The sequence below is a fragment of the Diadema antillarum genome, unplaced genomic scaffold (genome assembly GCF_040938485.1).
Source record: "Diadema antillarum isolate AM-2024a unplaced genomic scaffold, OU_Dant_1.0 seq00001324_RagTag, whole genome shotgun sequence".
Classification (NCBI taxonomy): Eukaryota; Metazoa; Echinodermata; class Echinoidea; order Diadematoida; family Diadematidae; genus Diadema; species Diadema antillarum.
In genome coordinates, this window is record NW_027272095.1 from 362,938 (window position 1) to 378,537 (window position 15,600).

General features: G+C 36.8%; 1 pseudogene; it reads left to right on the forward strand.

The window, feature by feature from the left end:
• The first annotated feature begins 2,205 nt into the window (after positions 1 to 2,205).
• On the forward strand, positions 2,206 to 9,017 carry LOC139708288 (sterile alpha motif domain-containing protein 3-like; annotated as a pseudogene).
• The last annotated feature ends 6,583 nt before the right edge of the window (positions 9,018 to 15,600 follow it).

Sequence of the window (15,600 nt, forward strand, 5' to 3'; positions counted from 1 at the left end):
TACTAACTGCTTGATAAACTTAATTCTTATTTTTGAGGGCATCAAATATTTTTTTTTACAATTTTTTGAAATTTTCCGTTAACACGTACGTGTCACATCCAAAACACACTGTCACATCCGAAACACATTGGATGCTAAAATGGTGCAGAAATTTAATATAACACTGGTTTCAGATCAAGTGATTATGTGAGGACCTTCAAGGGCCTAAAGGCCTAAAAGTACTCTTCTCAAAAATTGTAATGCAATTCAACTAAAGCAAGGATGGTACAAATATTGTTTGAGATGTGATGTGTTAAAATAAAATTCAGTTTTGCTCCACAAATGCAGATTTCATCTCGTATATCATTTTTATCACTAAAATAATTTGCAAGTGCCTTGAACCTCTAATAAATTGTCACATTTACCAGCAATGAGCATGTATTTTTGAAAATAATCAGGATTTTAGTAAAATATAACTTGATTTTAACCCTGTTATATCGTGTTGGTAGCTTGCCATTGTGAAAAATACAATACAAGAAATACTCGACCTTGACCTTTGACCCCATCACTCAAAACCTAATTGTTTCTTATATAAGCCATACCCATGCAATCATCCCACCAAATTTCATGAGATTCCGTGCGGTAGTTTTTAGTTAAACAAATCACAGACAGACACGCACGCAGACAGACAGACAGACATATAAATAAATACACGGCGATCAAAACATAACCTTCGTCCAACTCGTTGGCGAAGGTAATAAAACTGAGGCAAGATTGATTAGCTCCAGAATTATTTGTTCCTTAAAATTTCAATACCAAGGAACTTTTTAATTAAAACAAAATTGTGAAGAGAAAAGAACAATTCTAAATTTTGACCCCTTTGTCCCTTTTTTTATGCCATTGATTGTGAAAATGGCCGTAGGCCCATGGAAAGACTTACAATTTCATCTAGTCCAACAAAGTACAAAACGTGTTGCACAAGTCTTTTTTTATTTAAATGCAATTTTAAATTAAATACTAAAAATGCATGTACATGTATTTAATGTAAATCTCAATTTCCCTTTCTTTTCAGTTGGATAGTGTTATGTTTGAATGGTTCGAACAAAAAAATTAATGTGCAAGTGGATTTTGTCACGCCTGAAGAACTCATAAAAGAAGCTCAGATGAAATTCCCTCAGATAAAGGGTGCTTCTATCAACATTTAATCCTTATACATGTATTACAGGCTAAATATATCACACCAAATTGTGTGTTGTACATGTATAACTATGGGTGCGTTTATACTTTACTATTTTAGGCCAAACGTTTTCAAATGTGGTTAGAGCAAAACGCTGTTGCATCCATGCTTATTTTCGAATAAACGTTTCAAAACGCACAAAAACATGCATTTACGATCGTGGTTAGAGCAAAACGCTGATTCTAGGGGAAGCATAAACGCAAAGCGGCAACATCACATATAACCACGTTTAAATGACATATAAACGCCTTTTCGGTTCACGTGAGAATACGCACGCCTGCCAGGCCCTCGCTGTACATAGACACGTGAATATTAATAGCTCGCTGCCTGAATATAAAATTTGCGAGAAAGTGCGCGCCTTATTTTGACAATATTCCTTCTCGGGTCAACCATGGGACAATGTAGCAAACGTGAAAAAGGTATTTATAGATAGTACCCCCCGTGAACAGCGTTTTGAATCGGCGTTTCAAAACACTGATTCTGCCTTCGCAAAATAAGTATAAACGCACCCTAAGCATAAACAGTACCCCCGTGAATGGTGTTTTGAATCGGCGTGTCAAAACGCTGATTCTGCCTTCGCAAAATAAGTATAAACGCACCTTATATGACCATGTGTTTGTCATGAAGAAGGAGCAAAGTGTAATATGCCAAATTATTGCAGTGTTTTAACTTTCCATTGTGCAAGAACATGCTTCTGCTACCAGTGGAAACTATCTTTCTTTTTTTGTTTTGTTTTTTTTTTTTTGCACATTCACAGGAAATGAAAACAATGGGCACTAGTCACAAAAGGAAATTTTTGTTGAGATATGTCAGGGGTATGAATAATTCTGAACATGTACAAAAAAAGAACTTTGGGCCATATTTATTATTATGCAAATGAAGTTTAGCCAACTCATATGTGGATTTGTGCATAGCAACAAGTAGATGAAAGATAAGGAAGCACCAACATAAAAGCTTTTACAAGAATCTAAAAAAGAATGTTAGTTTCCATGGGGTATGAATCAATTTTGAAGATGACTAGTGTACATTGCAGTGACAATATGGAAAACATGTCTTGTTTCATGTCATAATTGTAATCATTTAAAAGTAAACGTGTTGCCCCAAATTGTCCAGAGACATGTACACTGTAATGCAAAGATTTGTTTTCTGCAATTGTGCTCAGGCTGACATGTTAAAAATGTACACAGGCCAATGTATATATATATATATATATATATATATATATATATGTTTATTCAAATCATTCCTACATTTCAGTGCGCAAACAGCTTCGACAAGTGGTACTGCCAAGCTTGCTTCAACCAGTCTTTCCCCGAGTGCTTCTGCTTCGCATGCTCAACATTCTGTGACCAGTGCTTGGTTGACCAAGTACAAAGTGCCCACTTTCTCAGATTCCTTGACTGCGAAGATTGAGTCTGGCGATACATCAGCTGGGAATGATTCTGCAATACTGGACATACTGTTTGAATCAGTGAAGCCATATACATTGCAAGTATCTGTGTGTGTAGTGTAAGTACAATTACTGCTATCATAGGAGCTGTCGTGCCTGACTGGATGAGACTATATGGACTTCCATACAATATAGGTCCCTGGTTCGATGGGGAAGCACTTTATCCTCATGCCTTGGATAGGACTTTAAGCTGTCAATTCCCTGATTGTTTTTATAAGCATCTTGCTTTCTTATAGCAAGGTAAAAATGAACTAAATCATACAATGGTTACCGTTTGGCCCGTATTCTGAACAGAGAACGGAGGTTTAATTTAGACCATGGTCTAAGATTATAGAGTGCCATTTCCAAACTCTCAAAACAATATGTCATCTTCATTCTCACAAAAACAAGATTTCAAACTTTAAATGTAATTATTTTCAGAGAACAAATTGAAGATTATCATGATATTGACAATACCAATATATTTTCATCCATATCCTCTTCCAATAATATAAGCGAGTCAATGAAGCAAAAATATTATTAAAAAGTTGCATGTCTTGAACGTGAGATCTAGTTTAAAATTTGAACTCATTCTTTAACATATAGGTACCCGACTTCAACTCAGTACTCTGAAATCGTCGACAAGCTGCTTTCGAACCTGAGTACCCTAAGTTGTCATCTAAACTGGACCTCACAAACCAGAAGGTATGTTTCAAATTTTAATCCCCCCCCCAAAAAAAAAGTAAGCTATGCATCTTATTTGCCTCTATGTCAGTGTTGTAGTCGAGTCCACTAGTTTCGAGTCCGAGTACGAAATAGATCCAAACCTTGCCATTTAATAGTTTTACATTAGGACTCGAGTCCGCGGGCTCATCTGTAACACTGGACTGGCGACGTGTAAACATACACATACAGGTTAGAGGTAACTCAATGTGCGATGTCCGCACAGATACACTGCCTGAGCCGGCAAATCGATATGTGACATATGGATGTGCAATCACCCTTGGTAGGGAAGGGTATATTGGTATACTAGTAATTTAAAACGAAGACTCATATATCAAGTCAGTATGGCAAACTCGTTTCCCATGGACATCTCACCGGAATCGTTCTTAGCAATCAAGGAATTGGGAAGGGAAGGCACTCTGTAGTCTGCAAACCAGGCACTAGAAGGAGACAGCTGACTGAGCTGAGCGTGTGAAGTACTTGGTTGACCAGTTGGAGGACCATCTGATGAGGGTTTGGCGTTATTGGGCAATCTAGGGGACCCTTTGAAGCAATATCCACTGTATCAGTGGGTCGAGGGTGAGCCGACATTTGCTCCGGTGACAATTGCTCTGGCAATAATTTCACCGAAGACATAGAGTTAAGGTTAGGGTTATGATTTGGTTTATGGTTCGGAGTAGGGTAAGGATTAGGGTTAGGGTTGGGGTTGGGGTTAGGTTTAGCATTATGAATTGTCGCCGGAGCAAATGTACAATCGGGTCGACTACTAGAAACCAGTGGCGTAATGCAGCGGATTAGACACAATACGTTTGGGAGGGCTGCCATTGTTCCTCTCATAATGGCAGCCCTCCCAATTAACATATTATGTGTAATCTGGTGCATTACGCCACTGCTAGAAACACTCGTCCCGCTGTTTGCCGTTGGCTTGGCAGTCTTTCTTGGGAGACTGTTTGAAGCAAGATGTACCCTTTATGCACTGAAGCCATGTCTTCACATGGTTTAGGCTCTTGGATGGATTTGGATGAACGTATATGACACTTTTAATTTAAGGGTGATCACTTTAATCTTCGTCCCCGTTTGAATGGGTCCATCGATCTCTTTCAACGTTGATGCATTCGTCCACCTCGACATCATATTTCTGTAGCCAGATGGCAGTGATGCCCTCTAATCGAGGGAATATGTTCTTTGGCTCTGTTATTACTTCATCATCAGGGACAGTGTCTCTTGCAAATGTGACTTTCTTGTTTGATCCACTATTGGACAGGAGCATCCAACATGATGTCCAGGGATTCCAGTTTTCAGGCAAAAGCCTAAATTCAGGCCCTGTATTATCAGGCCATATATGTGTCAGTTTTTTGTGTACAAATTTAACAATTTTAGATAGTTTTCAGGCCCACTCATGTTTTCTTACTGGCAACCCTGGATGTCACATTTTGATCTACCATTGGTTCTGTTTTGTCAGTGGGTATGGTCTGGTCATGTGACTCACTCTTCTCCGTACTTTCTGTCTGAACAATGTTCAGACTCTGCTTTCCTTCCAGATGCGTCAATGGATCCACATCAACCCAATCTGTACACTGCTTTTTGAAGTAGTGTACATGTATATAGGTGGTTGCAATTATAATAAGTTGCCAGGATCAAGGTTTGCGGTGCTATCTTGAGATTGACCCTCGTAGTGTGGTGAACATTCTGCACTCAATGTTTGAATCTATTAGACATGTACATATCAACCATTCTGCATGCATGCAATGAATTCAGTTTTCTATTCCATCTGTCTTTTTTATATGTGACTTATAAATATTTAATAAGCCTAACTCTTTTTCCCATCCTCTCCTTGAGCACGCGACACAAATTATTCTGCAGCTTCAGGCCAAGAAATACATATTTCCTGAACATTTACTTCAGCTCTTTGCAACATGGTTTCTTACATATATCGTGGCATGAAAACTAGTCTTAATTCAGAGTCAGCTGAGGATATTACACTCTTTATGCTAAAAATGTATAATTTATATCTGTTCTGCTTTCTTTTTAGCAACTGTGGGTTACAAAACTTAAATATAAGTTCCAGAACAGCAGGAGAAGGGATGAAACCGTGAGAGCCAGTTTGGAAGTACTGCAACGGAAGAGGAAGCAACCACCAATCCGGAATCTTTCCAAGACAGCAAAGGAGCAGGTGAAGTATCCTCCTATTTTCGGGATGGCCAACTACCTTCCAGCAAGGCAGGCTTCTGAAGACGACAAGAGCATCGAAGCACACAAACAATGGCTACTAACCGAAGGGACCAAAAAGCGACCCAACTATGAAGAGGTAGACGTCAGGATGACCTTAACCTTCTCTGATAGAAGAAATGAAATTATAAAGGAAAACATACCCCTAGCACAGCTGAAAGAAGAATACCCGTGGTTGTTCAAGGATGATGGTATTGAGGTATGTATACATACACCTTGGAAGAGTGCATGAAATATGGATTCTATATATGCTTGGGTTTTTTTATTCAAAGAAACAAGGTTACATTAATTTAGTTCACTATTTTATCTATTCTGACAGCTATGAGCATGGATAAGACACAAACTGTTATTTATAGATACCTATCAACTTACTACATGAATGTGCTACTAAAATAAAATCGTAATAGCAGTAAGTTGGAATGCAGCTAGTTGTATGCATTATAGTTTCAGGTTTACCTCGTCATAAACGTATCACATAACATATAATCCTCACTTGTTGAAACCAAGCCCTATTACTATTTTCTTGACAATTATCTACCAATATTCTATCGAATTCCTCTACAAATGTTAACTACAGTACTGGTTATTGTCTACCCCAACCCACGTACCCCCCCCCCCCCCCCCAAAAAAAAAAAGTAATAAAAAAGATCCTTTTGTGCATAGGCTGAGTTTATACCCCAAATGTATCTTGATCGAGTTTTATCTTCCCATTGACTGAATCTGCAGTTTAAGAAAACGTGATGATGAAGAACAATGCAATAAAATGACAATGATTGCACGATAAACCTTCCGCACCTTGAAGATTTTCTGGGTTAAGATCAATGAGCATATATATCTGATTTATTGAACCTCAAAAATAATTTCATTTTAGTATTTAAAAAAATCAGTATTTAACAACCTTGAATTTTCTGTAGAAAAAGAAGGGTCCCTTTCTCTAGATTGGTCTCCATTCACCAAAACCACATTGTGGCACTCATGCACTTATTTTAGCAGTGTGCTTGTACTTGTAGATGGTAATTCTGTAGGGCTACGGTGACGAAAGTTTGAATGTGGATTATCAGTGATCACATAATTTTCACATGAAAACAATTTCAAGTGATAATTTTTCAAGATATTTTGTTTCTAGACAAAATAAAAAGTGTAACTGAGGGTTATTTTCCTTTAAGAGTCACACTTCAGTCTCAGTATAACAACAATGTGTATACATGTTTGCTTGTTCAGCTTCTTGCAGACTTCCGACGCATTCACGGAAGTTGTGGTGCTCTGCAGCTATTGAAGAAGGGGCTACAGACGTACGCCAGACCACTGCTCCTCTCCTACAAGGGGCGATGTCTTCGAACCAAACTGAAAAGGGATGAAGACTTGTTATCATTAATCGATGACATCGAAAAACTTGCAGATGAGAAGGCTAGAGAAGGTGGGTTGATTTTCATCTTTTACACATTGGGCATTACCTGTGTGGGTAAATCCAAAAACCCTTCTTAGGGTTGTGTGTGATAGAATGTGAGTGACAATCATCACTTACATTTTATATTAATGTTTTTTTTTTCTTCACATTGTATGTAAATTACACTTTTTATATCAGTATTATTGATAGTCGTTTGTAAGATCTGTTGCAATTTTTGAAGGTGAAATGTTTTTTTTTTTCCTTGGGCTTTCAGTAATCCTACACTTCTTGCTCCCTTTACTTTGCTCCTATTTCTTATTTTACTTTCTCTTAATTCCTTATTTTCATATCTTTTCATTTTCTTTTTGTGCAAAAAAGTATTGCAATAAATCACAGTGAAAATGAGTAGTTATTGTAGGTTGACAGGGTTGTGTTAATTCCTCCATTAAAGGGATGGTACAGTAATGGGGCAGAATTTGAAATCTACTCTAAACCTTGTGATACGTGCTGTTATCGGGGATAAAACTCATACTAGTAACTTTAGAACAAAATTTACATCTTTCGGTTAGGTTAATGCGACATTAGAGGCGAAAAAACAGGGCAAAATATGATTTAATCGATCACTTTATAATCGATTCATTTCGCTTAAGATTTTCAAAAATATAAATACAGACATGATTTAAACCTTGCTTTTATGTACCAGTCTATATATAGGGAACAATATTATGTCGTATTATTGTACAAAAAAGCAAAATTTCCTGTAAACTTTGCATGTAAAGGTTGATTTTCAAAATCATAATTCCTGACAACGCCGTCGTCACGAATTCAAAGTTTCGATTTCCTTAATTTCTGTGGTCCCATTACCGATTTTTCTCAAATAAACTTTGGAAACGTGCAAAAAATAAGTGTAACACGTCAGTTTTGATAATTGTTTTCATTTGAAATTGTCAAATAACTTTTTGGCTAGGGCGCCCTCTTAACCAGAACTAAACTTCCCCTTTAACATGACATTGATTTTCATGTTATCATAGATGCAGAAGCAAAAGCTGCCATAACGGCCATACCTGCTCTTCTTGGAGAGAGCAACAACATCTTCAGATACCAGGTACAGTATTCCCTGTTATGATTTATTGTTGGTAAGGAGGTGCTTTTATGAATGGATGTCATAATTTTTTTATTGTTAAGGTTTACAAGACTGTCTCGCTGATTATACTTTTCCTGTATGACAAAATGTGTATCGAGTACGTTTCATGAACACTTAACTGGTCTAAAATTATTTTTGATCATTCTGCCTCCACCATCAAGTTTGAAATACATGTATTTAATGGTTAGTTGGATTTTCTTCAAACTTGGTAAAATTTGAGAGGACACACAAACCAAATAGATTTTGGGGACATTTGGCTTAAGGTCACAGGCCTGTCCAATATACTGTAATTTTTTTTTTTCAAATGAAATGAAGGAATTATTATAGAAGCAAAGTGATTAAATCAACATAGAGAGCTCGTCCTGCAGATGGAGGAACATTTGTGGGTCAGGGTGGAGGGGGCTTGGGATGGTATTCGCAATTCCACTTGACCTTAGTAGAATAATGAAAGAATTATAAAACATAAATATAAATACAAAAATGCTGAGAAAGACCACCCCTTTTCCGGTCTGATAAAGTAACAGTAAGCATTGTTGAGTAAATTTGAAGTACATATTTCTTTCTTTGTTTTACACTTATGTCCACATAGGGTGATGGAGACCAGACAGGAGGATTAGCCATCTTTGTGAGCACAGACGAAAGCTCCCCACTGCATTCCAAAGAGTTCTCATTGGTCGTTGATGGCACATCAGTATGCAGGGTGGGGGATCTATTGACAGCTGCAGCATGCTACCTTTCAGCATTCTACGTATTTCACCTGCAGTACGAAAGCACTTTGCAGCGAACACTTGAATTCTGTCAAATCGCTCTGTTCCAGGTGAAGGACAAGTGCCCCACTGACAAGCATGTCCTGACTTTCATGACAAGACTTCATAGGAAGATGCCATGATTCTGTTTGTTCTTTCTGGTAAAAGTGCCGCATAGAAGAGTGACATTTTCTGACTCAGTAACTGAGTATGAAATTTGAATTGTTTTAATTATACTTATGTCCACATAGGGTGATGGAGACCAGACAGGATTAGCCATCTTTGTGAGCACAGACGAAAGCTCCCCACTGCGCATTCCAGAGAGTTCTCATTGGTCGTTGATGGCACATCAGTATGCAGGGTGGGGGATCTATTGACGGCTGCAGCATGCTACCTTTCAGCATTCTACGTATTTCACCTGCAGTACGAAAGCACTTTGCAGCGAACACTTGAATTCTGTCAAATCGCTCTGTTCCAGGTGAAGGACAAGTGCCCCACTGACAAGCATGTGATCCTGACTTTCATGACAAGACTTCATAGGAAGATGCCATGATTCTGTTTGTTCTTTCTGGTAAAAGTGCCGCATAGAAGAGTGACATTTTCTGACTCAGTAACTGAGTATGAAATTTGAATTGTTTTAATTATACTTATGTCCAGATAGGGTGATGGAGACCAGACAGGATTAGCCATCTTTGTGAGCACAGACGAAAGCTCCCCACTGCATTCCAGAGCAAAGGCGTCGATCCGGGGGGGCAAACATATTGTTTTGCCCACCCCCCCCCCCCAATAATTTTGGCAACTTGAAAAAATCCTTAATATGTAATGCAAGAAAAGGTTTTAACTGCACTGTAAGGCACTTCAAAACCATTAAATTTAACATAAAAATGCTACTTAATATACACAATGTTCAAAATTTTGGCGCGCTATGCGTGCAAAGTGTAATATTATGACTTTGCAAACCCCCCCCCCCCCCCCCATCCGAAAAATGGATTGACGCCCCTGTTCCAGAGAGGTCTCAATGGTTGTGATGGCACACCAGTGTGCAGGGTGGGGGATCTATTGACGGCTGCAGCATGCTACCTTTCAGCATTCTACGTACAGAGATGCCAACCTTTCTTTTTTTGCAGTATGGAGGTCAAATTGACCCCCCCCCCATTTGTGACCATTCCGCTGCGCAAAATCTTTTGACCGCGTAACTCGCTGACTTTTTACATTCAAGTCTTGCGCATCTTTTGAGACAGTTTTCACAAAAATCGGACATACAGTTATGGTGCTGCGCGACTTTTTGTACATGCATGTTGGCTAAAAAACGTGATTTTGTGTACAAAGTCAATGCAAATAATGTTTTCAGCTATAATTCATAAATGTAAGATTATTTTTACTTTTACTGATTTGAATTAATTAATTTTATGCTGTTTATGATCGCAAAAGTGTCCCCAACAAATTTCATCGAAAAAACAATAGAAAACAAAAGGTTAAAAAAACAGAAATACATGTATAAGAAATTCAAAAAAACAATACATAAACTCTGATATGGCAATTTTTATTTAGATAATTTTAGTTAGAAATGTCAAAAGGGATATTAGCACCAAATACTGGCATTCTAACTAGCCATTTTAAGTGAATTATAGGCGTAAACAATTTTATGCATAAATTTGCATAATTATATAAAAAAGAAAATATATATTTTCAAAAAAATTTAACTATACAATCTTGTAGTTTACATCTGGCTCTATGCGCGTGGAAACTTTCATGGCAATCGCGCGATCCGCGGCCAAGACTGGGGGGGGGGGGGGGGGTCAAATTCACCCCCCCCCTAGTATAAACAGGGGGTCAAATAGCCCAGTTGGATTAGAGTTAAGGATCACTTTGTGTACACCTCTATGGAAACAAAATTAAAATACTGTTTTTTAAGCCAAAATACTTTTTTTGTCCTCAAAAATACTTTTTTCTTTTGTAAGAGGTTGCCATCTCTGTACGTATTTCACCTGCAGTACGAAAGCACTTTGCAGCAAACACTTAAATTCTGTCAAATCGCTCTGTTCCAGGTGAAGGACAAGTGCCCCACTGACAAGCATGTCCTAACTTTCATGACAAGACTTCATAGCCATGATTTTGTTTGTTCTTTCTGGTAAAAGTGCCGCATAGAAGAGCGACATTTTCCGACTCAATAATTTTTCTGTTATTATGAATTCTTTTCAAAGAAAGATTTCAAATATCGGCCACATTTTGCACACAATGAAGGAATTAGCATCGTTACTTGCCTTTCTTCATTAATGATGCTAATTCCGTCGTTGTGTGCAACCCTCACAAAAGATGACCCAGATTGGGAATGAATGGCTTTCGTCAAACTAAGGAGACACACACTAACCATACACTTAATGCTTTTGCAATGGTATTCATTTTTTTCTACATAGCTGCAAAATGTGGCCAGTATTTGAAATCTTTTTCAAACAGAAATCATAATAACAGAAAATGAAAGAGTTATGCCACCAAATTAGACGCATACAACACTCCCCTGCTATGTACTATCAAAATTTGAATATCATCTGTGAATCCAGTAAAATGTTATTAATGATCAAAAGTGTAATTTTTTTAACACCTATTATATGTGTGAACAGTATTGTTACAAAGATTGTTAGAACTCGCAATCCGTTTTCAGTTTAAAATAAGGAAACTGGTAGACCAAACAAAGCATGGCATTTGTAGCACAATTTGAAATGTCTGATGTCAAGTGGTAAATATCAATATTAACAGTATTGTTATAAGATGGTTAGAATTTACAATCTGATATACTGCTTATGTCTTATAGTCAAGTCTAGGTTTTGAGCCTTGAATATTGCTGCTCTGCAAGAATATTTCGTTTAAATTCGCGGCTATTAGCTTCATGATAGTTGCAACAAGAAAAGATGCGTGTATCGTACAATAAACCTCAGCATGTAATTCAATGTATTTTCATGAAAAAGCCTAAAGCATTTACTTGGATGCTTTAATTTTAGAGGTACTGGTTAACTTAGGTTTCATGTGCAAAAGACAAATTGGATGGGTTAACCATATATCAATTTGATTGTATTTGCAGAGTAATCTGTGAAAATCTTATTGCTAATGGTCTAGTTTTTGGCCAAGATATCACAAATGAAAGTAAAGAAAATAATAAGAACACTGGTTTTGCACAAGCATTTCAGGAAACGCTTTCATATAAATTCATAGATATCTTCATAGTTGTATGATCTTTTCGAAAACCTTTGCATTTTCTAGCCTTTGGTGACAAATAGGCTAATGATTATCAACAATTCAAATCCTAACTGAACAGTACACTTATGCATTTTTGCCCCTGACGATGTTAAACAGTCACTTTAAGCATTTTTAATACATTGTACATGTATACAATTTTAACAATCAATGTGTTCATTACAGCAGTAAGATGTTCGAACATACATGTAAACAGTTAAATGAGTGCTGCCTGCATATAATGTTACGCACACATTTTACTGAAAGCCTGATAAAGATTAGCAATAGTTGAAGCTAAAATGATCTCAAGAGGTATTGATCCATGTATGTGCATGTTAACAATTATTACAAAGATTGTAAGAATTTAAAGTCTGTTTAAAAATTTCAGATTAGAATTTATAACTGGTGTTGGATAGTATGCTAATGATAACAGTAATGTATGTGGGAAATGAACTGTTAAATATTGATAAAATTGTTTTTTTTTATTATTATTATTATATGACTGTTTGAGGAATTCCCAAAGTTGTGTATGTGTTCTAACTTCTATGTAGAATGTGTATATATATCTTCATATTTTGATGATCTTTTTCTGGCCTTTGGTGACAATACACTAATGATTGTCAACAATTCAAATCCTAACTGAACACTTTTGCCCCTGACGATGTTAAACAGTTACTTTAAGAATTCTTAAAATACAATTTTAACCATTTTAATATACAATTTTAACCATTAGTATGTTCATTACAGCCATAAGATGTTCTAACATAAACAGTTGAAAAAAAGAGTGCTACCTGCATATAATGATAAGTACACATTTTTACTGAAAAGCGGATTAAAGATTAGCAATTAGTTAACCCTAATCCCATGGGGGGGGGGGGGGGCTTTTTAGCATGGTTTCAAGTCCCTCAAATAACCCAACGGAAATAGAGTTAAAACTTAGCAGCAAACCCAGAGTATGCCACAGAAAAAGAACTTGTCGCAGACTTCCTGCATACTGACAGGCTGCAGCAGATCTGCCGCAGAATGGGGAATATTATAGAGAGTCTGCGATAACGGCTGCAGCAAGGCTGCCACAGAAAGACAGACAATTTTTGTAAGCTGCAGGAGACCAAAATAAGTGTGCGAGAAGGTTGCCACAGGAATTAATTTGCATATTATACAAAAATGTCCCAATTATTTTGTGCTAAAAAATCATTAATTCACTATTATGAGAACACTTGTTATCTTTCCATTTATTAATGTGTTGTTATTTAGTTAATACTAATATCTCAACACTGATATATTTTTTTATGGAAAAGCACTTTGCATAGCCAATTGATTAGGCGTGCTGAGCTGACAAGCAAAAAAATAATAAAAAATAGGTCCTCGCCTCCGCCAGAATTGCGGACCTGTCATAAAGCACTATGGGTATGTGACCCTGTCAGTTGATAGCCTGTGACAATGGTGATGACCACATTAGACTGATTTGATACCCTGTGCCATTATTGACGACCGGTGAAAACACACCCTGTCCAGCGGCACGTCCCTATCACCTATAAGGGAGGTGCCCCCCCCCCCCCTGGACTTTTTGCAATGAGTTGTACATATAAAACAACTCAGCAAAATGTCAGCAATGAAATAATCATCAAAATTTGATTTTATTGGACACAGTCTTTTTTTTTCCATGACCTCTTTTTGTAACCTTACTAACCAATATTCAAATTCTTGTTGTCACTCACTGAAGTATGTCACATGTTTGAGGTAGGACTAGTCAAGAGGTATTGACTATATATTGACAATACAAAAATGAAATGAAAATATTCATGCATTTTGAAATGCCAGCCATGTATAACATTTGTACTGTAAAAAGTACCATTAACTATAACGTAACTCCTGGAATTGCCCACATACTGTTAAGCACATATTTTCTGAAAGACAGATTAAAGATTATCAATAATTGAAGCTGAAATGATCTCAAGAGGAATTGCTCAATGTATGTACATCTTGACAATATTACAGAGATTTTAAAAATTTAAAATCTGTATACATGTCAAAGTTTCAATTGGAATCTATAACTCGTGTTGGGTAGTATGCTGTTAGCATTGATGTACATGAAATATATAAAATGAACCTCTGAATTTTGATGAAATTGCATTTGTTGTTGTTGACTGTTTGAGGAATTACCAAAGTTGTATATATGTTCTAACTTCTATGTAGAATATGCATTTTTAAAACTAGCCATTTCATTGTCTCATGTGATATTATACATGGGGGCGAGACTAGCTTGCATATAATTATTTTCTTCAGCCAGTTAATACATGCTCTGTTCTAGACAATTGAAAGCACTTTGAAACATTGGTATTAAGCGTTATATAAATGTAAAATATTATTATTGTTACTCAAATGTGAATAAACAGACTAATAATTGGTCACCCAGCAAAAGTCAATATTTGTGTGACGATTAACTTTGTGCATGACAAATTTGTTTTCAGCAATACGAATGATTCGTCATGCAGTCGGATTCCGTGCAGTGCTGCATGACAAATTAATTTTCTTGCATGACAAAATTATTTTCTTGCATGACAAAATATTCGTCATACATTACGAATTAATTTCCATGCATGACAAATTTATTTCTTGGCATGACGAATCAAAATGAAAATTCGTCAAATAAGACCACTTTTCATGACGAATTAAAATTCGTCAAATGACAAATCTTTTCCCATAAATACTTGACGAATTAGCATTAATCAAGATGTATAATTAATTTGTCAAGGAAATCTGCTTGCATGACAAATTAAAAATTTGTCAAATAAGACCATGTTTTGACGATTTTTTTTTTTGTCAATTGACTAGATATTTTTAAGAGTGCACCTTCGATATCTTTCATACGCCTACATTTCTGCAATGCGATATTGTTGTTTAACAACGTTTATTTTTTTCCTTCTATAGAGTTAAAGGTGAATGCTTAGCGATACTCTATCCGTAATGAACCGTTGTTTCGAATCGCCGCGTTCATGCCAGGGGAGTGTGACGTATTTGCGGGGCAAGGCAAGAACATCTTCATCGCTCGTGTCGGTCGCTCCTCCTGCCAAAGACCTACTAAGATGATACACCCATGTCAACGATTTAGATTTTATCCCTTTATTGGAATATTATTGGATACTTAGTATGTCCATGTCAGAAAAAAAAAAGTTTCCTATCCTTTCTATAACAGTATTTTGCAATGACGCGCCTGTTCTTCGCAGTGGACATGATTGGCTGTAGACAAGCTGAGGTGCTGAAAACTCGCTATTACTTCCTTGAGGTTCCAGTCCGCCGGCATGAAAATGATGATCCCACTGACCCAACGTTCCCCGGAAGAAGACGAAGCCCTTCACGATTGATTCCTACTCTGAGTCTTTAATGACAACTTGAGAATGAACGCATCTCGGGGTTAAAATTCTGTTCATTCAAACTCTTAAAGTGAATTGTGAGACAAAAAGGAAGGATTAAAGTTCTCTGAAAAGATCTTTA